This window comes from Sciurus carolinensis, chromosome 6, assembly GCF_902686445.1.
Source record: "Sciurus carolinensis chromosome 6, mSciCar1.2, whole genome shotgun sequence".
NCBI classification, from domain to species: domain Eukaryota; kingdom Metazoa; phylum Chordata; class Mammalia; order Rodentia; family Sciuridae; genus Sciurus; species Sciurus carolinensis.
The window spans coordinates 21857843-21885110 of NC_062218.1; positions in this window are offsets into that span (position 1 = coordinate 21857843).

Genomic DNA, 27268 nt, shown 5'->3' on the forward strand with positions numbered 1-27268 from the left:
TGAAGTTCAAGTAAATATGATTTATATAACACAAAGCAAGGATATGTAAGTTCTAGCTGTGGATACCTATGACCTTGGTTTATTGCTTAGTTTGTGTTCTATATAGTTTACATCATGCTTTTCATTGATCTTGAATCTCAGTAATGCCACTTGAAATGAAAATATTCCCATGGAAAAATGTGCATGTGTGTGCATGTGTGTGTGTGTGTGTGTGTACACACATATGTGTGTGTACATGTACATGTATGTGTATTCCTGTATGTGCATGCTCATTTTTTTAACAAGCTAACTAATTTTTGGAAATAAATGATAATGCAGAATAGAGGATTATGCTTTTTATCATTGCAACCATTGATTTTGGCAAACATATACTAAAATCCTTCAGAGGTCTGACACATTTTTACCCCTTAATAAGAAGTTTTATACCCAAGTATCCAAATCTCATTAACTTTGTCAATAGGACCCTGGGTACATCCTCAGTGGGAAAACCTTCCTAGAGTTTTCCCATTTGATTAACAGTTTCCATTTTCTCATTTGATTAAACACTTTAAATTGAATGAAGGACTCCAGGGACCCCTTTTTCTGCAACATAAAAAAAAAAAAATTAACCCTTTTATAAGTGGTGGCATTGGTATTTTATAAAGTTTTCAAATATTCAGTTTGGGTTATATGGTTATATGGTACTTCTATTCAAAACTCTTCTTGCAGATCATAGATTACAAAATGAGTGCACTTTTTATCATTCATATTCTCAAAGGTAGCAAAATATTTGAAATATTTTAAATAGATAAAATTAATTGACATTCTTACCTGTGTGAAACACTACAAATATATATTCTTTTAAATAGCTATTGATATAAGGCTCCTAATAACATTGCAAATAAGAACTACCATTGTCCAAAATCATTACTGATCAAGGTAATTTGATCTCAAAATAGATCCAAATTATGTATGATACTTCCAATTTTGTGGGAGCCACTGTGTTTAATGGTTTAATCATTGGCTTTGGAAATAGAAACACCTGACTTTGAATCCATCTTTGTAAATTATCGTATCTTTAAGGGAAGAACATTCACAATAAGATCTATATCCTTCCAGAGGATATGCCTTTATGTGTAATCTACCATATTTCTTTGATTCCTTCATCTAAAAATAAGAATAATTTTGATAATAATAACTTTCTTAATTAAAAATAATAGATGCCCATAAGCACGATATGCCTTATAGTTATCCTTAGATTTTTTCTTACTTATTTTATTGAAAATAATAGGCATGATGGGAATGTTTAGTATTTCAGTCTCAAATGACTTTAAAATGCTGAAAGTAGAGTTTGCAAGAAAAATACATGATCATATCTTTTGATAGAAGAATCTTTTATATTATTTTGATAACAAACTTGAATGGTTTATTCAACTGGAATTTATTTCAGCTCTAGAGATACATTTCTGCAATAAATCTATTCTGATCATTCTATAGGTTGTGGGGTGGTGGTGGTGTTTCTTAAAATCAGAAAATCTATCAACTGATATATCTCTTAAAATTTATATTTATATTTTCTAAGAAAACATGCATATGGTTTTTGTATTACTGGGTTTACAGTTTAGAATTCCTTCACACATTTTGGAAAATCTCATAATTGCATTGATAAAAAACCTTGTTCTTTGCCCAGAAATTTCAATTGGTATCACCTCCAGAATAATCCTCCCATCATAGGAAAAAAATTGATGTTTCTGAGTTATACAATAGACGTCAAAATTATCACCAGAAGATACTTTTTACAAGCAACTCAAGACCAATGTTGTCAAGTTCCTGTGTACATTAAATGAAATTTTTTCAAGGCTGTTCTATTTAAAACATTCTGAGTACTCTATGAAGTCATTGAAGATATCAACTCTAATATTCATCAATATTATTTATTGATCAATATTATTTCTTCAAGATTTTACTAAAAACATAATTTGATCATTGCAAAATTGAGAGGAAGGTACAGAAATTTCCTGATTTCCCATATGATAGCTTACCTCACATACCTGTAGACTCCACTAATATCCCTCAACAGAGGACATCTGTTTCAAAGATGAACTATATGACACATTATAATCACCCAGAGTTTATAGTTTATATTAGGAATAATTCTTGGTGTTGTACATTCTACAGGTTTTGACAAATGTATAATATGTACATACATTAGTATCCTGCAGAGTATTTTAAATGTCCTTGAAATTCTCTGTACTTCAATTAATTGTCCTTCCTATCAATCCCTGGCAAACACTGATCTTTTGTTCTCTCCATAATTTTACCTTTTCTAGAAACTCATATAATTGGAATCTTGTCTAATGTAAGATTTTAAGATTGACTTATTTCATTTAATTATATGCTTTTTAGTTTCCCTTATATCTTTTTATGGATTGAGAGCTCATTTCATTTTTAGTCCTGAATAATACATTGTAGTCTAAAAGTACTACAGTATAGGGATACATTTCCTCCTGAAGAAAGCACTGTTTTCTTGCAACTTTTGCTAATTGTAAGTAAAGCTGCTATAAGTATATTTAGGTAGGTTTTTTTTCAACATTTGTAATTAAATTTTTTTTCATACATATATATAGGGTAATAATGTCTGTCTCATTCTACCGTCCTTCCCATTCCACTGCCCCACCCCTCCCTTCACTCTCCTCTGTATAAGCCAAAGTTCTTTCATTCTTCCCTACCTACCCCCCACTATGGATCAACATCTTCTTATCAGAGAAAACATTCTGCCTTTGGTTTTTTGGGATTGATTTGTTTCACTTAGCATGATATTCTCTAGTTCCATAAATTTAATTACAAATGTCATAATTTCATTCTTCTTTAAGAATAATTGTGTACATGTACCATATTTTCTTCATCCATTCATCTGTTGAAGGATATCTAGGTTGATCCCATAGTTTAGCTATTGTGAATTGAGCTTCTATAAACATTGATGTGTCTGCATCATGGTAGCATGCTGATTTTAAGTCCTTTGAGTATAAACCTAGGAGTGGAATAGCTGGGTAAAATGGTGGTTTCATTCCAAGTTTCCTTAGGAATCTCCATACTGCTTTCCAAAGAGGTTGCACCAATCTACAGTCCCACCAACAATGTATGATTGTACCTTTTTCCCCACATCCTCGCCAACACATTATTGCTTGCTTTTTTGATAAATGTCATTCTGACTGGAGTGAGAGGAAATCTTAGAGCAGTTTTGATTTACATTTTTCTAATTGCAAGAGATGATGAACACTTTTTCATGTGTTTGTTGATTGATTGTATTTCTTTTTCTGTGAGGTGTCTGTTCAGTTCCTTAGCCCATTTATCGATTGGGTTATTTGGGGATTTTCTGGTGTTAAATTTTGAGTTCTTTTTTTTTTTAATTTTTTTTTCAGTTGTTGATGGACCTTTATTTTATTCATTTATTTATATGTGGTGATGAGAATTGAACCCAAAGAGCATAACACGTGCTAGGCAAATGCTCTACCATTGAGCCATGACCCCAATCCCTTGAGTTCTTTATATATCCTGGAGATTAGTGCTCTGAGATGTGTGTGTTAAAGATTTTCTTCTCATTCTGTAGGCTCTCTGTTCAACTTATTGGTTGTTTCCATTGCTGAGAAGCAGATTTTTAGTTTGAATCCATCCTATTTATTGATTCTTGATTTTAATTCTTGTACTTATTAGGGGTCTTGATAAGGAAGTCAGGTCATAAACTGACATGATGAAGATTGGGGTCTACTTTTTCTTCTTTTCGGCACAGTCTCTGTTCTTGTCCCTAAGTTTTTGATTCACTTTGAGTTAATTTTCTTTAAATTTTTTTTTAGTTGTAGATGGACACAATGCCTTTATTTTATTCATTAACTTTGTGTGGTGCTCAGCATTGAACCCAGTGACTCATATGTGTAAGGCATGTGCTCTATCACTAAACCACAATCCCAGCCCTGAACTGATTTCCATGCAGCATGAGAGATAGAGGTTTAATTGCATCTTGCTATATGTGGACCTCCAGTTTTCCCAGCACCATTTGTTGAAGAGGTTATCTTTTCTCCAACATATATTTTTGGCACTTTTGTCTAGTATGAGATAACTATTTATGTGGGTTTGTCTCTGTGCCTTCTATTCTGTACCATTGGTCTTCATGTCTGTTTTGGTGCCAATACCATGCCATTTTTGTTATTATTGCTCTGTAATATGGTTTAAGGTCTGGTAATGTGATGCCTCTTGCTTCACTCTTCATGCTAAGGATTGCCTCTCACAGCACATCCCACGTGGTCAAGGGAAAGCGTTCCTGTGGAGGGATTAGTTGGCTGTAAATTAATCACTAAGAAATTTATTTAACAGGAAAAACCACAAGGAGACAATTATCTTTTGAATCAGGAGGCATGACGGATTGAGTCATGCTCAAGGGTCTTACTCTAACAACATGGAGGCACCCATACTCTTTTTGTTTATAGAAGTACAGATAAAAGGGGGACCAGGAGAAGCTTCTTTTGTGAGAACTAGGTTGTGGTGGAGTTAAACAAGTCATTTTGCTTTAGAAGGTCATTGGCACATTTAGGGCCTGCAAATTCTGGTGGTATTCCAATCTGCATGGAAACCACATACTCCAGGCAATCTGGAACAATATTTCATGATTGCCAGTTCCTGAGAGCCAGATTCCCATGTCTGATGACTCAACCAACCCTGGTTTTATTTGCAGGTCATGGGTGTTGCTCTGCAATTGCCTTGTCTATTCTGGGTCTCTTATTCCAAATGAATTTCATGCTTGCCTTTTATATTTCTGTGAAGAATGTCTTTGAGATTTTAAGTTCTTGCATTGAATCTGTATAACACTTTTGAAGTATGGCCATTGTGACAATGTTAATCCTACCTATCCAAGAGCATGGGAGATCTTTCCGTCTTCTAAGGTCTTCTTCAATTTCTTTTTTTAGTGTCCTATAGTTTTCATTGTAGAGGTCTTTCATCTCTTTTGTTAGATTGATTCCCAAGTTTTTTTTTTTTTTTTTTTTTCATTCTATTGTGAATGGGGTAGTTTTCCTAATTACTCTTGCAGTGGATTTGTCACTTATTTATAGAAATGCATTAGATTTATAGGTATTGATTTTATATCCTGCTACATTGCTGAATTCATTTATGAGTTCTAGAAGCTTTTTGGTGGAATTTTTTGTATCTTCTAAATATACAATCATGTTGTTCACAAACAGTGACAGTTTGAGTTCTTTTCCTATTCATATCTCTTTGATTTCTTTTATCTGTCTGATTGCTTCTGGCTAGAGTTTCAAGGATAATGTTGAATAAAAGTGGTAAAGGAGGGCATCCCTTTCTTGTTCCAGTTTTTAGAAGGAATGCTTTCAGTTTTTCTCCGTTTAGAATGATGTTGACCATGGACTTATCACAGCTTTTAAAATGTTGAGATATGTTCCTACTATCCCTAGCTTTTCTAGTGTTTTGAACATGAAGAAGTGCTGTATTTTGTCAAATGCTTTTTCTGCATTTATTGAGATAATCATATGATTTTTGTCTTTAAGTCTACTGATGTTATAAATTACACTTATTGATTTCTGTATGTTGAACCAACATTGCATCCCTGGGATGAGCTCCACTTGATCATGATGCACCATCTTTTTAATACTTTTTTATGTGATTTGCCAAAATTTTGTTGATGATTTTTGCATCTACATTCATCAGGGAAATTGGTCTGAAGTTTTCTTCCTTGATATGTCTTTGTCTAGAATGAGTTTGGGAGGGTTCCCTTCTTTTCTATTTCATGGAATAATTTGAAGAGTATTGGTATTAATTCTTCTTTGAAGGTCTTGCAGAACTTGGCTCAGAATCCATCTGGTCCTGGAGTTTTCTTAGTTGACACACTTTTAATGGTGTCTTCTACTTCACTTCTTGAAATCGATCTGTTTAAATTGTGTATGTCCTCCTACATCAGTTTGGGTATATCATATGTCTCTAGAAATTTGTCAGTGTCTTCAAGATTTTTATTTTATTTGAGTATAAATTTTCACAGCACTTTCTAATTATCTTCTGTATTTCAGTAGTATTAGTCATGATATTCCCTCTTTCATCACAAATTTTAGTAATTTGAGTTTTCTCTCTCTGTTAGTATGGCTAAGGGTTTATCAATTTTATTTATTTTTTCAAAGAACCAACTTCTTGTTTTGTCATTTTTTTCAATTCTTTCTTTCTAAAATTTTTTTATTTATTTCAGCTCTGATTTTAATTGTTTTCTGTCTTCTGCTGCTTTGGGTGTTGATTTGTTCTTGTTTTTTTAGGGCTTTGAGATGTAATATTAGGTCATTTATTCATTGACTTTTTATTCTTTTTATGTATGAGCTCAATGCAATGAACTTTCCTCTTATCACTGTCTTCATAGTGTCCCAGAGATTTTGATATTTTATTTTGATTTTCCAATTACCGCTACGTATTTTTATTTCCTCCTTGATTACTTTTATCCATTCATTGTTCAATAGCATGCTGGTTAGTCTCCAGGTGTTAGAGTAACTTCTATTTTTTATTTTATTGTTGATTTCTAGATTCATTTCATTATGATCTGATAGACTTCAGGGTAGTATTTCTATTTTTTTTTCTATTTGCTGAGAGTTATGCAGCAGTTTTTATGGAAATAAAATTTCAGTTTCTTTTGGTAAATACCAAGGAGTATGATTGCTATATTTTATGTTAAGTGTCTGTTGATTTTTATAGGAATCTATGAAGTTGTTACTTAAATTGATTGTACATTTTTTGCATTCTCATAAGTAACAAATGAGAATTTCTGTTGCTCCATATTCGTGCCAGTTTTTGGGATAATTAGCGTTCAGAATTTGACCATTTTAGTAGGTAGATAATTGCATTTCATTGTGTTCTAATTTGTATATTTCCCTGGTGATATGATGTGGAACATTTTTTCATATGTTTAATTATTATCAGTGCATTTTGTTTTGTGAGGTGTCCATTAACAATATTTTTGACTTTTTCATTGTTATCTTGTTGAGAGTTCAGGTGTTTGTACATTTTTTTTTGTTGTTGTTGTTAACAATATGTCCTAAAGAGATAGTCTTTAGCAATCTCCCAGGGCATATCCTGTTTTCCCATTCTCTTGGCTTTATCTTTTTCAGAGCAGAAGGTTTCAATCTTAATGAGGTTTGACTCATTAGTTCTTTATTTCATGTATCATGACTTTGCTGTTTCATCTAAAAAGTTACTGTCATATCCACACAGAGTTGTCTAAATTTTCTCTTTTTACCACCTAGAAGTTTTACAGTTTTGTATTTTACGTTTAGGTCCCTGATCACTTTTCAGTTAGTTTTCATGAAAACTCTGTTTTTATATGCACTGTTCTAGCATGTGAATGTCCAATTGTTCCAGAACCTCTTGTTGAAAGATTATTTTTGTCCATTGTATTACCTCTGTTCCTTTTCAGATTAGTTCTAAATTTACGTATCAGTCTGTTTCTTGATTCACTGTTCTGTATCACTGATCTATGTATCTATTCATTAATACCAGACCTTCCAAATTAATATAATTTTATAACAAGTTTTGAAGTTGCGTATTGTTAGTCTTTCGACTGTATTTTCTTCAATGCTTTCTGAGCTACGTAGAATATCTGACACCTCCATACAAACTTTAAAATCAGTTTAATATTAAAGAACACCTTGCTCAAATTTTGACTGAATTGCATCAGATCTCTATATCAAATGGAGAAGAATTGATGTGTTAAAAATAATCCAAGAACATGTATCATCTTTTTATTTATTTAGTTCTGTTTTGCTTTCATTCATTAGACCTTCCTTATGTTTTCTCATTTCTATCTTACACATGTTTTCTTCAGTTTGTACTAATAATTCCCCTTTTGGAGTGCTAATGTAAGTGGCATTATGTTTTTTGTTTCATATTCCACTGCTTTTTCATGGTCATAAAATAAATCAATAGACTTTTGTACATAGACCTTATATCCTGCAATATTTTTATAATCAATTCCTAGTTCCAATTTTTTAAACATAATCATATCCTCTCTGAACAAAGACTTCTCTATTTCGTTCCTCCCTGTCCATTTTTAATTTTTTCAACTTCTCTTATTGTATTAGTAGGTCTTCCAAAACAATATTGGAATGCTGTTCTAAGAGGGAATATTCTTTTTTTTAAATTTTTAGTTGTTGATGGAGGTAATAATTTTATTTATTTTTTTATGTGATTCTGAAATCGAACACAGTACCTCAAACATAGTAGTCAAACACTCTACCACTGAGCCACAAGCCCAGAACAAGAGGGAATGTTTTTTCTTCATTCCTGATCTTAAAGAAAAAGTTTTAGACTTATGATTATAAAAATGATTTTAGCATGAGTTCTTTAAAACTGTCACTTATCAAGTTGAGGAAATTTCCCTTTCTTCTTAGTTTACTGAGGTTTATTATCATGAATATGTATTAGGTTTCATGAAATGCTTTTCTTCTGAGTCTATTGATATGATCATGTCTATGTGTTCTTTAGATACCTATGAAGTAAATTCTTCTAAAATATAACATTTTTATTTGTCTGTAGAAAGGCTGTACTCTGAAGTATCCATCAAAATGAAGAACCTTGATGTGCTTCCATTTAGCTGTGTTTGACAAGTGACTCAGAGATCATGATTAATCACGACAGGAATATTTGCCTGAATGAGTCAAAGTTTTCTCCTTCAACAGGTTAATATTTTCCTGTTTGTAATTTTACAAGTCTTTATAATTCTCTTTCATAAAGGTATGAGGATTCAAAAGAGATAAATTGGGCTTTAAAATAATCTGGTAATTTTATATTATTAAAATGTTATCCTTGATTAACTTTTGCCTTATTCAATATGGTGTATCATGAAATGCTATGTGAAAAAGTAATTTTAACTTTATGGTCTATTTAAAATATCAACTCTTAGAACCAGTTGAATATAAAATAAACTTTTAAAAAGCCAATGCACCTGTAGCTATAGAGCAAGACAAGATTATGCAACATTTTTTTTACTTTAAAATTTTCATTGAAAATTACTCGACATTAAATCAGTACCTATAATTCTATTGACTTAACATTTTAATCTACTAAATATTAATGAAATAAGTAATGTCTAGATATCAAAATCACAAGAGTCTATAGGCCTAAATTTTAGAAATGTTTCACCTAAAAAGATATATATATATATATATATATGCATATACATATGCATGTACATATATATAATCTTTTTTGCTTCCTAATATAATCATTATTCAACTATGAGAGTAAAATGAAGTTTTTCTCCTAGAAATAAACTTATGAATACCTGCTTCCTTTATAGCTCTCAGAGATCTCATTTTATGCATTTTAATCCTTCTTTTTATATTGAATTTTAACAGAATTATTAAATCTCCTTGATGTTAAAATAATGAATGTAACACTTTTTAAAAGCATATGTATTCAAGTGTGTCTCCAAGACTTCTTAGATAATGTTTTTTTCTTTGTCTTATTTCTCTCCTGTCTGTTCTTCCCACTTGTATGCACTTTCTCCACTCACTGCCATTAAACTTGTTTTTTCTGCTGCCATTCCATTAGTTAACTGTATCCTATCAATTATTAACACTAATTGAAATATTTCAAGATAAAAATACTACTGTCTATTCACATATTTGCTATTTAATCAGATGAAAACTATGTGAAGAAAGGGTACATATTTGCACTCTAATGTGTGTATCATGCCTGTATATGCAGAGTATTCTTAGATTTTTCTGGGTATGAGTGTTCATGGTATGTGAGTGTGTGTATATGAGTGTATGTGCATGTTTATGTGTGTATTGGGAAGGGAAGAAAAGACATTAAATTTAATTTTGTGACTCTTGAAATTAGGCTCTTTTTTAGACATTCAAGTCTATATATACTTGGATGTGGTTTGCATGGTAACTATTTTGAATTTGATATGCAACTTCATTTGTATATAATGGACAAAAGCTTTCAGTGCCTGAGATAGGTCAGGGAATGTCTACATAGTGCAAAAATATATTATTGGTGAACCTGGAATCTCAAGAGCTGGACAGTATTGCAAATCACACTGGGAAGTAGCCATTCAAATGGAAAATCAGAAGATAGTGCCTTATAAATAAAATATAAGCTAGAAAGATTTTAGAATGAAGTAACAGACCAGTTCACCACTTTCTATAACTCTTGGATCCACTTCCAGGATGTCTATTCTTTTCAAACATTCTCCATGGCCACTTCTCATGAATGCTTTGCAGAGGATAATCTGCTTGGTGATCTGCTTCCTGGATAGAAAATGTTCGGCCCAGAAATAAAATAAATAAAATAAAATTTAACTTTTATTCCAGGTAGCTCAATCTGGTAAAAATACGGTTCTTACAAACAGTTTGGGGATTTCTGTGTGTTTAATTCAAATCAACAATTTTATATAAACTCACATTTATAATTCTGACTGAAGCATTATCACCATTTAATTATGACTACTCAAATTGAGAAAACCTGAAATCTACTCTCAACAATTTTCAAGAATGCAACATATTGTTATTAACTATAGTCACCAGATTGTAAAATAGATGTATTGAATTTATTCCTACTATGTAATTGAATTTTTAAATTATTTGACCAACATCAGCCCTATCCCCAGCCCAGGTAACCACCATTGTACTCTTCACTTCTTTAAGAGCAATTCCTTCAGATATCACATATAAGAGAGATCATGCACATGTTAATTGCTTGATTTATTCTGCAATTTATGTGTATTCCCAAACATTGTGTAGAAATATATGTATGCATTGTCTCTGTGTATATATACATATATATGAATATTTGAGTGTGTGTGTATATATATATATATATATATATATATATATATAGTGATTAATTGAGGCATATCAGGTTTCTGTGGAGCTGTGCTTTTGAGGGTATTAAACACTGATGCAAATTACTTTCCCAGTTTCTTTGAGTCTGACTTGCAGTCTATTTCCTAGAACACTACTGTCCAGTTATCCATACGATAGATACTGAGGCTAGTGTCTGGCACGGTCCAAATATTATTCCATCCTCTATAACTGAATTTACCTCCTACCTATACCACAATCACTTATCTCTTATTTTTCTGTTTCCTTTTTTTTCAGTGATGGGATTGAACCCAGGGCCTTGTGCATGTGAGGCAAACACTCTACCAACTGAGCTACACCCCCAGTCCCTCTCTCTTATTTTTCTTAAAGGATTTCACTCAAGTCACTACTGACAGCTTCCTGGCTTACCCAAAATACATATATGAAAATTTGTTGTATTTTAATAACAAATTATTAAAAATAGTAATTGAACATGGAGATATAATGTAAAAGAAAACAATAAATTCATAGTTAAAACTGAATTATATGGTATGTTAAATAAATCACAATTCTGGTTCTAGATGAAATTTTGTTTCTTGGCTTAGTTGTATTGATTTTATACAACTAAGAAGCTAATTTGTGTGCAATAATTTTTTGCATATAAAGAATCATAATAAGCCAGGCATGGTGTAGTCCCAGCACCTAGCGAGACTGAGGTAGGAGGACCTTGAGTTCCAGGTGTTAAGCAACTCAGTGACACGCATCTCTAAATAAAATACAAAATAGAACTAGAGATGTGACTTAATGGTTGAATGTCCTGAGTTAAATCCCCAGTACCAAAAAAGAAAAAAAAAAAAAAAAAAAAAAGAGGAAGAAGAAGAAGAAGAAAAAGAAAATAGGCTTAATTTTGGACACTGTTTCAAAGTACAGATTCTAATGCATTCTAATGCTTAAACACACATTTAATCTAATTTATAATTTAAAATAAAACTTCAATATCTGTCTACACTGTGTTCTACTTATCAGTTATAATGTCCTTATGTCCTTAACTAAAAGTAATAGTAGAAGGATTTTGGTTAAAAGAGTTATATATGCTTCAATTTCATTTTATTTGCATGAAAATCCATTGGTCTTTATATCACCAAACTGATTTCCCCACATATATTTCAACGAATGGCATGGATTTCCAAAACAAAACTTAATTTACATACTAAAACACAAACTTGCCTTTACTTGGATACCAATATTACATAGTTGAAAGCATGCCTTCAAATGTCTACAAAATATAAAGATAGGCATGCATAGGCAATAGATTAAGCTTATAGAAGACCACTACTGGTTTCTTTGATAGCATGCTTTCCCCTCTCTGATTTCCAAATAAAATAGTATATGATATGTTTGCATTAATAATTATAGAGTTTCTGGGATAGAACAAAACAAAATGATCAAAATTATTATTGTCATACATGTTGAGGTCACATATACACCATTGCAAAGCAAAATACTCAAGTAAGCATTGATGCAGGATTTTTAAATAGTGTTAGGAAATTATTCAGAATCATGGCAGGATATTTAGGTTAAATACTCATATTACAGTGAATAGAAAAGACTTTTTAAAAAAATGAAAGTACAACTTATTAAAAGAGAATGAATCCTTTTAAAAAGGATTATCTTATTTGCAAGTTGAAGTTTAAGTATTTTTATGTTCTATAGTGACTACATGTTTGGGAAGGAGCAAATAACTACTTTACTTAAATATTAATCTACTTTTGCACATATTTCAGAGTCATTCTATATTTGGATTCATTCTTAAGCAAAATTTAAAAAAGCAGTGTAGTCCTTAAAATCCTCAATTATGAAAATATTGGCATTTCATCCAACAAATATGTCATTGATTTTGACAGTAAATTTTAAATTTGACCATGAAAAACATATTAGTGTAGCCTAGTATGATTTTACTTTTGTTTAAAGTTTCATTAATTTTGCTATTACATTACTAAATATTCCCAATAGCTTGAATACCAAGAAAAATTATATCAGATAATTTCAATATAGTAAAAATTGTAAAACATAATTACACATTTAAAATTATGACAGAATCTTTTCAGTACATAATTAAGTATAAAGACAGATTTCTACATATGCATATTCTACTATAAAATAAACATAGATATGGTTGGCTCTAATTATATATGTATTTACATCTTTGTATGATGTACTTGCTTTTTTCTTTCTTTCTTTTTTTTTTTTTTTTTTTTTTTTTGTGGTACCAGGGATTAAACCCAGGGGCACTTACTACTGAGTCATGCCTTTTCATGCTTTTTTAAATTTTTTTTAATATTAGAGAGAGGATCTTGCTGAGTTGCTTAGGACCTCAATAAGTTGCTGAGGCTGACTTTGAACTTGCCATCTTTCTACCTTAGCCTCCTGAGTCACTGGGATTACAGGCGTGTACCAGTGCACCTGGTTGTACTTGCGCTTTGAATGCTAAAATATGTTATGCAAAAAATTCAATGCTGCATTATGTGTCTTCTTTTGAGAAAAAAATTCAGATTTTTAGCCCATTTTTAAACTGAGTGTTTATTTTCTTGCTATGAGATTTGAAGTTCCTTATGTATTTTGAATATTAACACTTTTTCACATGCATACTTTACAACATTTTCTCCCAATAATAGGTTCCTTTTTTGCTTTGTTTATTGTTTCATTTCTGTGCAGAAGCTTTTTAGTTTGACATTATTCCTTGCATCAAGTTTTGTTTTGTTTTCTGTGTATTTTTTATCATGTCCGAAAACAAGATCAAGGCTCAGGCCACTGTCCTGAGGTATTGCTCCTATGTTTTCTACTATTTCCATCATTTTAGATTTGGCATTTATGTTGTTAATACATTTTGAATTCATATTTCTAACTGGTAAGAGATAGGGGTCTCATTTCACTCTTCTGTTGGTAAATATATGGTTTCCACAGCACCATTCATTTGAAGAGACTGTCCATTTCCTTTGTGTTTTCTGAGTCTCTTTGTCAACAATCAGTTGACTGTAAATGTGTGAAATTTTTTCTGGACTTTCTCTTCTGTTCAACTTCTTTCATGCAGTACCATGCTGTTCGGATGAATATAACTCTGTTATATAAAAAGCTATAGTATAAAATGTCAACATTCATGAAAATTTTGCATTATTAAGCATTTATTAGATCATTTTTGAATAGTCTTATGAGTAGTTGTGAAACACATTTTTATTTAACTATTTTTAAAAGCAAATTTGTAATAATCATCAGAACTGATAATAAGTATTGTGTTTTGTTTATTATCTGCATAGACTACACATTTTATGACCCTTTTAACATGAATTGTTTCAATTTGAATAACTAACAAACCAAATATGAGTAGTAATGTGTGTTGTTTTCCAAGAAAGTTTTACTCTCTGTTAAGTTGGTGATTATGGATCACGTGTGCAGGTGGACCTGCTATCAAATACTCAGGGAAAAGGATTTCACCGGGACTCAGTTCACAGTTAAAATGTAAACTGTGCTCATAACAGGTCTCTAAGTATAAGCTAATCTAGTCACTTGCCTCTCATGTGCATGTGGATTAAAAATGAACAGCAAAAATCACAAGATGTCACTTCTGGCATTACATTGCAAAATCTGATCCCCCTTACAGTTTCTGGCTTGCTTACATTGATGAAGTTTGGTGTCTTGTCAGCTGCCATGAAGAAAGAACTGAAGCTTTTTACTCAGCAATGACCAGGGAAGAATCTGGTCTCTTACTTCAACATTCCTGAGAGTTAGCAGTTCCCATCAACAACTACATGGAAGAGCTTTGGGGCAGAGGCACCCTCAATTGGTCCTTGAGTTGATTATAGGCTTCAGAAGACCTAGGACCAAATGGGACATGGCTGGATTCATTACCTTGAGAAATGATAGAATATTTATTCTTCCAAACAGTTTAAAATTTGAAGGACAATAATGGCACAGTGAAAGATAACTAATTTAGCTAATAAATGTGACAGATAAGATGGAACAAATCTAGTTCTAGATACAGTCAGAATACACTGTGTTTCCAGTTTGGAAAATGAATTCAATAGTGCAAAAGAACTTCATTAAAGAATAGAATCAAGCTGGAGCTAAAAAAAAAAAAATTAGTAAAACTACTAATTAAAAAAATTACACGTACAGATAATTTTACTTCTCTATATTAAAGTAACAAAACATGCATGAATATATACATATGTAAGAAAAATATAATATCAATTCATTGTATAAATACCAACACTGGTGTGGTGTCTCAATGAAGGATCATTGCACAATTTCATTTATAATACTTTATTTATGTTTAAAAATGATAAGTCTGATGTAAATATATTAAAATGCAATTAACTTTTCTTATATCTTGGTAAGTTAAGCATAGATGTTTCTTATGTCCTGTTTTTCATGTTAATAATAGTGCTTATTTTTGAAAAAATCATTTTAGTAAGGTAGAACTGGAATAATATTAATATGACACATTAATATGAAGTTGATATGCTATTAACATAAAAAATGAAGATAAAAATATCTGCATTTGGTTTAGAAAAATTCCAAGACTAAATTAGATACAGATCTTGTTTATTGTAGTAATCCAATGAGAACAGTATCAGGAGCCATAATACATCAAATAATTTCCAAGACATTAAGCAAACAAATCATTTATATAGACTAATGTAAACAAATCATTTATACATCTATTGCGCACAGCACATCTTTAAACTATGCCTCAGAGACATCTAGTAAATAGTACAAAGCAGAGTAAATCTATCATATTATGCTATTGTTGCAAAAAAAAAACACTTTAAAATGACATACAATGCACTAAAAATGGAAAATACATTATTCATCCATGTAAACCTGACACATAGAAATATTAATATTATTATGCTAATTGAAGAATAACATAATTATTCAAGTTTTTAGTCACTTGATTTGTAATCTATTATATTTAAGATGGGCAGTCCTAGAAATTTGCTTATGATTATACTTCAATGTGTCATATAGGTAAACATTTCAGGTCATATGTCTAATTTGTTTCCTTTTTTGGCTTATGAATTACTCAATGAGAACACAGATAACATAGAAATATTAATTTGCTTATATGTTTCATCACAGTTACAAAACAGTGATGGTCAAAAATATAATGTCAATCTTGCAAGTTTTATTTCACATGAAGATTTGTATAATAAACAGGACAAACAAAATCTGACTTCAAAACACTCTTTGCGTATATTTATAAACAGAATATGATTTGCACATCTCAAAGGGGGATGGAGAGTTATATTATAGTTAGTAAAACTATAATAATTCCCAAACCATTCATAACTCACTAGCTTGCTTTTTTCAAAGTTTACTGTTGTATATTTTAATTAAGACAACAGCTAAATAGAATTCAGTCCAAAGAGAATAGTATTTGAATTTACTGTGCAAGGATTTTGTACCTCAGTGTTGAAATGTAATTGTGGTAATATGTTTGGGACAAAATAATGTAATAGTATTAAGAATGAAAGGAATTTGGAGACCATAATGGACAGGAAGAATTTAGAATTAGGAATTAGTATAATTATAGACTTTGTGTAGACTGTGTTAATGACACAAGATTCTTACTCCTTTCTTTATGCATGACTTTCTTTGTGAATTCTCAAGGTTGTTCCACTGTGGGAAGGTATAATTCTTGGTCCTTATGCTCAGTTTGTGACTGACTTTTATCAGTATGACCTTACACCAACAATGACTTGAAAAGCATTTGAAATTTGTACTCAAGCTCTTATACTTCCAGGAGAAAAGCATGCTTACATAAGTCTAATAGCATGAGGAACAGGATGAGGAACATCAGGAGCAGAAAAAGTACAGCTGATCTGTCCTAGAAAAGAGCTCAGACCAAATTTCAGACAAATGAGTGATGCTGACAATCACAGATTCTTGAGCAAGCAGGGTCTAAATACATCAACTAAGTTCCAGCTACCTAAAGGGTGAGTTAGTAAGAAAATAGAGTTGGGCTGGGGTTGTGGCTCAGGGGTGGAGCAATTGCCTAGCATGTATGAGGCATTGGGTTCGATTCTCAGCACCACATATATATATATTATTGTTGATGGACCTTTATTTTTATTCATTTATTTATATGCGGTGCTGAGAATACACACACACACACACACACAAATATATATATATATATATATATATATATATATATTTAAAAATAAAAAATAGAGTGATTTTAAGTCACAAGATTGTGGAATGGTTTGTTACACACTGAAGTAAAATGAGGCAGGTCAAATATTCTATATAGTGATCTATGAAATGGAATTAAGGTATTTGCATATATTCCACACTATGGTGTTTCAGAATTCATCTTAATTTTTTTTTCCTCAGAATGATAAGACTTCGCTCTAAATAGACTATATGAACATATAAAATGACAGTAATGTGGAGAAGGCTCTCAAGAGTTATGGCATACTTTGGGAAGTACCTCATGATAATATTAAATAGTTCATTAGGACCAAGAGAACATGTCAAGTAGGAGGAAAAACTTAAAAAATATCTACCATTTTTCACTGACTTAACAATTTAAATTTTCAATTAAGTTAAAGTTAATTGAAAAGAAAAATGCAGAGAAAAAACCCTTTAATTTGTAAAAATAAATAGAACATATGTTGAAATTTTTTAAATATCCAATATAGCACCCCTGATACAAGGAGAAAAGATGGTAGAAGCTGAAAAATATATTTACTTTCTGAATTTGGGGAAAGTTTCTAAGAACAGTAGGAGAAGAACTTCTAGAGCACACACTTGGAGACTCATTTCATAAGGGAGGATTTCTAGAGTGTGCTCTTGAACTTGAAGCTTTCCTCTAAATTTTAGAGTCAAATGTTCTCTTTGCTGATAACACAACTTGGATATAAAATAGGTAATTCAAACTTTGCATAGATGTCACCCTTTCCTAGTCATCCCATCTAAACCATTAGATCCAATTTTCTATTCATTATTGTAAAAAACACCCCAAATCATAGTGGAATAAAAACAGTATTCTGTCAAGCTCACAGATCCTGTGGGTCAGGGATTTGAAAGACAGGAAAGGTTTATTTATAGCTATGTCAACTTGGTGACTAGGGGGAAGAAATTATTTGGTAATATCTTCAATCACATGCCTGGCCTTTAACTGGGACCTCAATCAGGATTTTCAGTCAAACTTAGGATATGCAGTTCACTTCTTTGAATTGCTCTCTGGAACTAAATTTTAGGATAATTAAACTTCTTCTCTGCTGGTACAGAGCTCCAGAATCTGTTGCAACAGTGAACAAAGTAAAATATATATTGTAGACCTACCTGTAGAATGACATATTGTCATTGGAACCATATCCTTTGGGTTATAATTGTCTGAAGTGGACAAAAATTCAAACCGATGTGGCCTAGATACCACCTTTTCAATGTCAGGAAGTAGCATCACATTGTAAAATAGCATGTGGGGTGGATGTTATAGTTGTAGATATCTTTGAAATGTGCCATCTGCTACAACCATATATTCCTTCTGCCTAATTTTTTTCTCATCACTTATCAGTAAGATTAATATATTTGATATCATTTTTATATCTTTTTTTTATATCTTCTCAGTAGAATGTATATTTTTGTCTGTTTTGTCTCAGTGCGCTTCTCCAACTCATGAGAGTACCTGAAACAAGTAACATGTTAACAGATGTTTAATGAATGGATTAATAGATTAGTTGTGAGGCAGGACTTTCAACAGAAGCACCAGTCTTTTACCTTTTACTGTACACAGGTCAGTTTCTTTACTAATTCTCTAAAGTTGATGAACCAGTGAACTACATTCAGAATTAATATTATCTTGCTCTAAAACTGTTGTTCACAAATACATCCAAGAAGATAACTTTTGGGAGATTTGGAGGAAGCAGGAGAAGTAAGTATATATGACCCTGCATAAAATAAAAGAGGAAATATTAAAAATTGCATATATAGAAATTCCAACAAATAATAATGAAAGTTAATGAACAATATAAAATAGAGATAGATGTGGAGATACACACCTGTAATCCTAGCTAGCTGAGAGGCTGAAACAAGAGGTTACAACTTCTAGGCCACCTTGGGCAACTTACAGCTTGTCTCAAAATAAAAAGTAAGAAGGGACAGGAATATAACTGAGTAGTAGACCACCTCTGAAGTCAATCCTCAGTAAATACTGAAAATAAAATAGTACAAATATATATTCAATAAGATGTTTCAAAATAATAAAGAATATTATAGGCAATAAGTGCTGTGACTTGAGAATATACAAAATAGGATGTCAATAAATAAAAAATAGGTTTAAGAGTCAATTATAAATAGAACTATAGAAAGGAAAATAAAATTGAAGCTTGTATAAAAATAGGTGCAACATTTGAATTAAAATGTGGAATGAATCCATTTATAGGAGAAAATCAATCACTGAATTCAGAAATTAAGAAACAAGGGAAAAAATAAGGACCAATGGATATTTGGGATAGAAAAAACATTGATCAATTTGACCTGTTTAAGTAAGAGAAATGGAATTTGTTTTAGAGGAAAGTATGGACACATTTGAAGATGAAAGAAGACCTGGAAGTCTAAGATAACCACATAGGAAGTAAAAAAAGTCTCTGTGCTTGAAAGTTAGGACTAGAAAGAAGTCAAGTTGCTGTGGCTCATTGCTTCTTACTCCTAAACATATATTCTAACATGGTTTGTTTTAAAACTGATTTAAAGTATGATATTTTGATGTTAATCTGAGTACCATCTCTACCTAGTACACAGTTGCTCCAGGAGTCTTGAGAAAAAGGAGGTATAGAATTAATAACCACATTAACCTCACTTTTATTGACCAGAGGTAGGTTTTAGGTCTTAAATCTTTACAATAAGAGCTTTAAGAAAAATTTAAGCACACTGTATGTGGTAGATTTGTCTTCATAAGAGAAGTGGGTAATTTCATGTAGGGGAAATACTCTTTGTATGCCAGGCAGAGTTTCAGCTAAATAGCTTTTAAAACAGGTGTGAGCATTGTTGAAGTTAGCAGATGTAAAACTTGCCTTATTATCTATATAGAAGTTTTATATATTACATTGCAATGTTGTTTTCTTCTATGTTTCTCAGTCAGGATTCACAGAGTAATTTTGAGTTTGTCCTTTAAATTGCAAAGATCTTTGTTTCTGCACAAAGTGACCAAATCAAACACATCCTTAAATATTTTGAAAAAGATCTAAGTAGGCAGCACCAGATAAGGGTCTTTGGGTCCCTACCTACCACAGTTTATGAAAAGGACTCAGAATTTGGAAACTGATATATTTTAAGATACAAAATTTATAGAAAGTTGAAGTGTTTTAAAGTTGATATCATAGAGACATAACAAGTCTATGAAATAATTTCAAATATGAAATGCATAATAAAGATACTTTCTTAAAGTAGAAATGTTAAAAAGATAAAAAATAAAAGATGAGCTTCCTATTAGAACATTTATTGTAAAAAATAAATGTGAAAAAATAAAATAATTAGGGTGACATTAGAAAGAGAATCCCCTGAAGAAAATTTAACATCTTAAAATAGAGGTTAGACAAATTAAAACAGAACATGAAATTTTAAAGTCCAAAATAAAAACATAAATTTTTTTTGATATGTGAAAACAAAAACTGGAATGTATCTACTCTACAAAAAGGTTTTAGAGAAGTTTTAGATATCATGAATGTCACAAAATTCGAAAGAATGTATGGAACCCAACAGAAATCTGACAGAAAAAAAAGATAAGATGTTGGTAATAATGACTTCATTTCTTCAAAAGATCTGAGAGGGTGTGTAGAGATCTCAAATAAGACAGTAGAGTGTTCACATTAAAAGGAATGTGGGGACCCCTCCCCTCTGTGCTGGTTGTTTATGGAAAGTTCCTTCAGACAATCTAATCAACATTCTGGAAGAACAGCCTGATCTGCTCCCAGCATTATCAGGTAAGTTTCAGAGTGGTAAGTGCCTTAGGGAAACATTCCAGAAATATTATTGAAATGATAGTGGAATGAAATGTTTACCAAAATAAGGCATAATAAAGAGGTGCCAGACAGGACAAATATAGATGAAGTCCAAAACTGATTTCGAATTTGGTCTTATGGTAGAATATCTGGATTAGGTTGTCTAAATCAGAAAATGGATCTGTATCCGATTTGTTGGAATAGTGTGCAGTTTTGACAGAGCCATCTGTTTGATGTGGTTTCCTGTTGAGCTTGTTAACTTTGCCTCACTCAGTTCTCCCTTCCTCACATTCATCTCAATGCTTTAGCACTTGTTCCTTCTTTAGGAGACACATCTTTCTGATTTATGCACAGATTCCTCTTCTCATTTTATTCCCAGCAATTGCCTTCTGGAGAAACATTTTCTCTCCACCTGCTAAAACATGAGTTTGCCGATCTTGCACGGTTTTTAAAAATCATTTTTGTTAAATAAAATTATGCTTACCATTCACTTGTTTTGTTTTCAGTAAATATTCATTTACAGAAAACAATTGTCCCCTCTTTCCCAGGCTTGTCTTAAATTCCAAGAACAAGAGTTGTCATATAAAGTTACCCAATAAGTATTTATTTACAGAAAATTTATAGCCAGGACTGTTACTGATTTAAGAATAAGGAAACCTAAAGATCAGAATATATTAAAAAGTCATATTCTTAATTCTCCTTGAATGTAATAAATACTACAAGGCATTGATACTAAGTTTTGTAAAGGCAAGTACTCAGGAATTAGATGCTCACAGCCCCTAGACAAATACGTAGATACTCAGGAAACACATTTAGGGTACAAAACCTTTGGAAGAATAGAAATTGTCAAGAATCAATAAAGTAAGCCTACCATGATGATTCATATCTATAATCCCAATGACTCCTCAGGTTAAGGCAGGAAGGTCACCAGTTTGAAGCCAGCCTCAGCAACTTAGCAAGATACTCAGCAGCTAAGCAAGACCTTGTATCAAAATTTAAAAATAAATAAATAAAATAAAAAGGACTCGGGATGTAACTCAATGGTAAAGCTCCCCTGAGTTCAATCCCCAGCAGCAAAAAATAAATAAATAAAATTAAATGAATGATTGCTGTTATGCTGATTTGAAATGTGAACATAATTTAAAATTAATCTTTTGTATAGAACCAATATTTGACAGTTTTATTGAAGTGTTTCAAATGTTCAAGAGATATGTATGTTGTCATTTAAAGTGAGAAGAGAAAAAAAATAATGTAAATTTGAGTTTTTCAAAATGAACATATATTAATGACTAATTTTGTCAAGCATATAAGAAAAAAACAGAAAAATGGATAAACAAAAACAATGATTATTATTAAAACTATCCTACTTGTAAAGTTAAGCACAGCAGAATATTAAAGTGGTAATAAATCAAGCAAGTTATATTCTAAGATTAATTTAATCATCAAAATGTTCCTTAGTAGAAATTACACTTGAAGAGATTTTAAGTAAATAATAATAAGACAGTTTACATAAATTATTTTAAAATTTGATAATTTCAACATTCATTGTTGATGTGCAAAAATTAAATCCTTACAATAATTATTAAAATTTTGAAGATTGTTCAAATCAATGAAGAAACCAACATAGCCAGAGGTAAGCACACATATATGGGGGGGATAGAATTGGTGAATATGCAAGTATATTATGATCTACTAAAATATTTTAATGTACTTACAAATGTATAATATGATGTAATAAATTATTTTAATACTGTGATGTCTTAAAAATATAACTCTTAAATATTAAACAATCTGGATATATCCCAGTAGCAGGAATTTCACCTGGAAAAATAGTCTCTAACATTCTGAATGAAAATATACAAAAACATTTTTCACATTATTTTAAATTAAAAAAATGATTAGTGTGATATGTGGTTTGCAACAAATTACATACACACACAAACAATGGCACATGTGGCTTACACATATATACACACAGGCACACTTACTAAACAAAAAACAGTAAACATAGTCTAATTGTCTAGTTTGGGAGCAGGAGGAGAGCAAGAGATAATATTTTACTGCACCAAAACAATGATCACCTTTTAGCTAAAACATTCATATTCCATCAACTTCAAATAGTTCTATGTAATAGAATCAAACAAATAAGAAACTGACATAAGTATCTCTAAGCATGACCAAAAAAGAACATATGCTAGGACTAGCAATGCGATTTCCTGTGGAAGAATAATCAGTAAATGGTGGTGAGAAGTAAAGATAGAATAAACTGGAATCAACTAGGGGGGAATCCAAAAGTTTTAATTCTTTTTCCAAACAAAACAAAATGAGAATATTGGAAGATTTAACATTCTTGGAATGGAAATTTGCATTTCGAATAGGAACAATATAAGAAATTATTATTAAATTTACATCTAAAGCACCCTTCTGTTGCAAAGACCCTCAAGTTACAACATGAGTAACAGAAACCATCCCATCAACATTTTGTTACAGTGTCCCCTTATCGTGTAAAATACGAAGTCTTTAATTTAAAAAAAAAATCCCATCTAAAAAAATAAATGAATGAAATTGGGTATAAAAAACATCAGTGAGAGGCAGATTGCATTGGATAAGGAAAGAAAAACTCAAGATAACATATGATAAAAACCAAGTTCATTAATATAGAAAACACTTTCAAAAATTAAAAAATAAAAGATAAGCCACACAGTTGAAAGGTATCCATGATATTGAAAAGGGTATTCTAGATAAATTAAATGCCGATGGACATGTTTTTCAAATATTTACTGTGAATTGTTTCAAAAGGAGACAAGGGTAAAAAAAATAGAGCAAAAATAAGGAAAAGATAGGGCCCCTCGACACAGTGCTTAATATTAAAATTCTAAAACATAAAATAGAAAGTTTGCTAATAAAATTCACATCAGAACACAATATTAATGCATAATATCAAATATAACTATTAATGTGAAAGGTGTTCTTTGAAAATTACCAAAATATCCTTATTATAAATTAAAATATAGAACTGAAATATCTAAGGAAAACAATTTTACAATTCCATGAAGTAATTGGTTAATCTACACCCCAGAAGACCCTGACTAACCATTATATTAAATGATAAATCATGTAACCTAAATGATGAATTATGCAACATAAAAATATACACAAGAAAGCCCTGTATCATGTAAACACACATAAACATACAAAGGCTAAAGCATGCAAACAATATATAGATGTTGGAAGATATTTTTGTAACAATCCAATCATACAAAATCAATCATTTTTGTGCCAATAAACTAATTATCACATCAAAAAAAATTCAGAATTTGATGGGGAAAATGTCATATTATCTGATTACTAAGAAAGAAAAATTAAGAATACAAAAATCATACAAATTAAATAAGAATTTGAATAGCAAACAATAATTTGTGTTTTGAAAATGAAACTTAATTGGAAATTTTGAATAATTATTAATTGAAATGCAATATGACCTTTTCATTCCAAATATGTATTGAAATTAGCTAATATGAATGGTATTTCAAGAAATAAGCATGGTGTCAAATTATACATTACAATGTGAAAAAAATATAAACAATTTTAACATTCCATATAGGAAACTGGAAGATTCATAATATATATAAGCTAAAAGCAGAAACTCAAAACGAGGACAAATTAATGGTATAGAAATCTTGCAATAGAAATGATCAACAAAATTTATACTATTTCATTTATGTAAATAATAAACTAATGTAATAATCATCAGCTTAATACTAAAAAAAAGAGACAGAAAATGACAACTAAAGCTTAACATAAATAAAAATATAGATACAGAATAAATTGAAATGTTTCTAAGGCTACACATTTTCTTATATGCTCAACTTGAAATTTTTTGAATTTAATGATTTAATTATATTATTACATAATTCTATAAAGTCTTGATGATGTTTCATATGGTGTCTTTATGTAAAAGGGTGACAATATTAGCATATATGTATGTTTTATATTTATCTTCTATAAATCAATGATCTTACAAATTTAAGCAGAGTTTATTAATTTGCACTGAGCAACAATATTTCATGAAGAAAATTTCTAGACTGTTGAAATATATCTTATACTCAAAAGATTCGGTGCATACATGAGTTATGAGAATTGAAGTTTGAAAGAAAAAAATAGTGTTTTGTTAAGTATTTGTGCTGAAATAATGATATTTATATTCACATTGCTAAGTGTGTGTTGGAGCTAATAATGGTGATAGGAATTTATCGAAGTTGGAAGCAAAAAGTATTAAAATAGAAAGAACATGGATATAACAAATAAAACTATTCAGTTGTTTCTGATGGTACCATTCAAATAAGGAAAATGAATGTAACATTTTTTAACAATTCATGGAAAAGAGGAACCACTAGAACAGAGGTTTAGTTTGGGATGACTATAAAGAAGAAGCATTAATGCAGGTAGTTGGAGTTTTGAGAAAACCCTAATCTCGTAAGTACAGTAGATATGAAATTAGAAATGCATTTATGGTGAAGTCAGTATTTAAAATCTCTTTTCATACATCCCTAAAGCAAAATATATTTCAAAGATTTATTCACTCATCTTATGCATAACCACTGATGTCGTACTCAAATATATAAAACCTTTATCTATAAATCTCTGTTCTGCACTTCAACTAAATGGTTAGATCAATAAAATTCTAGCATGAAAAGACACTAAGTGTTTTCCTGGTCCAAGGCATTTTTCTATAAAGGTAAGTGGTATTACAATTTCTCAAAATTTCTTTCTTTCTTTCTTTCTTTCCTTCTTTCTTTCTTTCTCTCTTTTTTCTTTTTCTTTCCCTCCCTCCCTCCCTCCCTAATTCCTTCCTTCCTTCCTTCCTTCCTTCCTTCCTTTCCTTCTATCTTTCTTTCTTTCCTTCTTTCTTTCTTTCTTTCTTTCTTTTCTTTCTTTCTTTCTTTCTTTTCAAAATTTCCTTCTCTTGTCTCCCCCACCTCCCCATTCTCTCTTTCTCACACTTGCCTATACATACCTGATTAAATACTTATGCTAATTAAAGGTGATCCTTTCTTCGTGGATGTTTTCTTTGACATGTATGTGAGCTCAAAATCTGATAGTATCTTCTACTTCTCTTTTGAGGGGCGATTAAAATTTAAAATGAATAAATATTTTCTAATTTTTAAAATTTCATGTATCTACATAAGATTTGGATGGTTCCATTTTATCACAGCTCAAATTCTATTTTATAGCAGTCTCCATAGACTGGAAGTCAGTAAATACATTCCAAATGAATAAAGATACTTAAATTCATTGTGTTCTTTCTCCTTGAAACTAGAGAGGACAATGCCTATGCACTGTACAAAACATTACATATCTCATAATACCTTTTTTAAATTACACTTACTCTTATCTGAATGCTAACTTTTAGCATCTTAGAACTGGTTTTCTGCCTCAGTGTTCACTATTGTCATTTAGATTTGAAGCTGCAAGTCCCTGATCTGTTGTCAAGTAAGTCTCAGGTAAAGGAAACACTTCTTTTCCCCTGAGGCTTCAACTAATAGTCAATATTTTAGAATTGTCACAACATGTTCTAAGTTCTTACCTTCTAATATAAATAAAACTTTGGGAGTTTAATATTTGTAGCTCTTAAAATAGTATTTAATTTTCCATTGTTTGATAGAACTAAATGTAAGTTTCATTTATCAATGAATCTTCATTGGCCAACATTTCTTTATCCATCTCTCACTTGGAACATGATCAACAATAAAAAGTGACAATTGCAACAACATATTTGCTGGACACATTCAATTTCTTGTCAAAAGTGTGGGTTTATTTTTTGTTTTTTGGGTTTTTTGTGGTGCTGGGGATTGAACCCAGGGCCTTGTGTTTGCAAGGTAAGCACTCTACCAACTGAGCTACATCCCCAGCCTAAAAGTTTGTTTTGATGTCTCATTAACATCAACACCGCCTTCTGGCTTTCTATGAAGATTGGATATAAATCATCAGGCAACCAGCAGAGTGACAAACTATGAATTAAATGCTCAATTAAATCTGGCAGTGCTATATAATGAAAGTTACTACATTAGATGGACAGGTCATTATCACGTAGGTCAGTCACTAAGTCTGCTTCTACTTTTTCCTATATGGATAACTAAACCCACCATGCCACAGTAAAATGGCAAATCTAACATGAGATGTTTCCATGAATAATTTCCCTCAAGATTAAAAGAAAATGAATGTTGAATTTTCTAATAATTACTTCAAACTAATTAAAAGTAAAAAAGAAAAAGCAATGAGAGGAAGTGTTCAAGATATGAAAGAAAAAATGGCTAAATCATTGGATAAATTTTCAGAGTAAACAAAATTTTCCGAATACAAATTGGAACTCATATTTCCAGTTTGCTTCCAGTACAAAGTCAAAGTGTCACATCATATTAAGAGAATAAT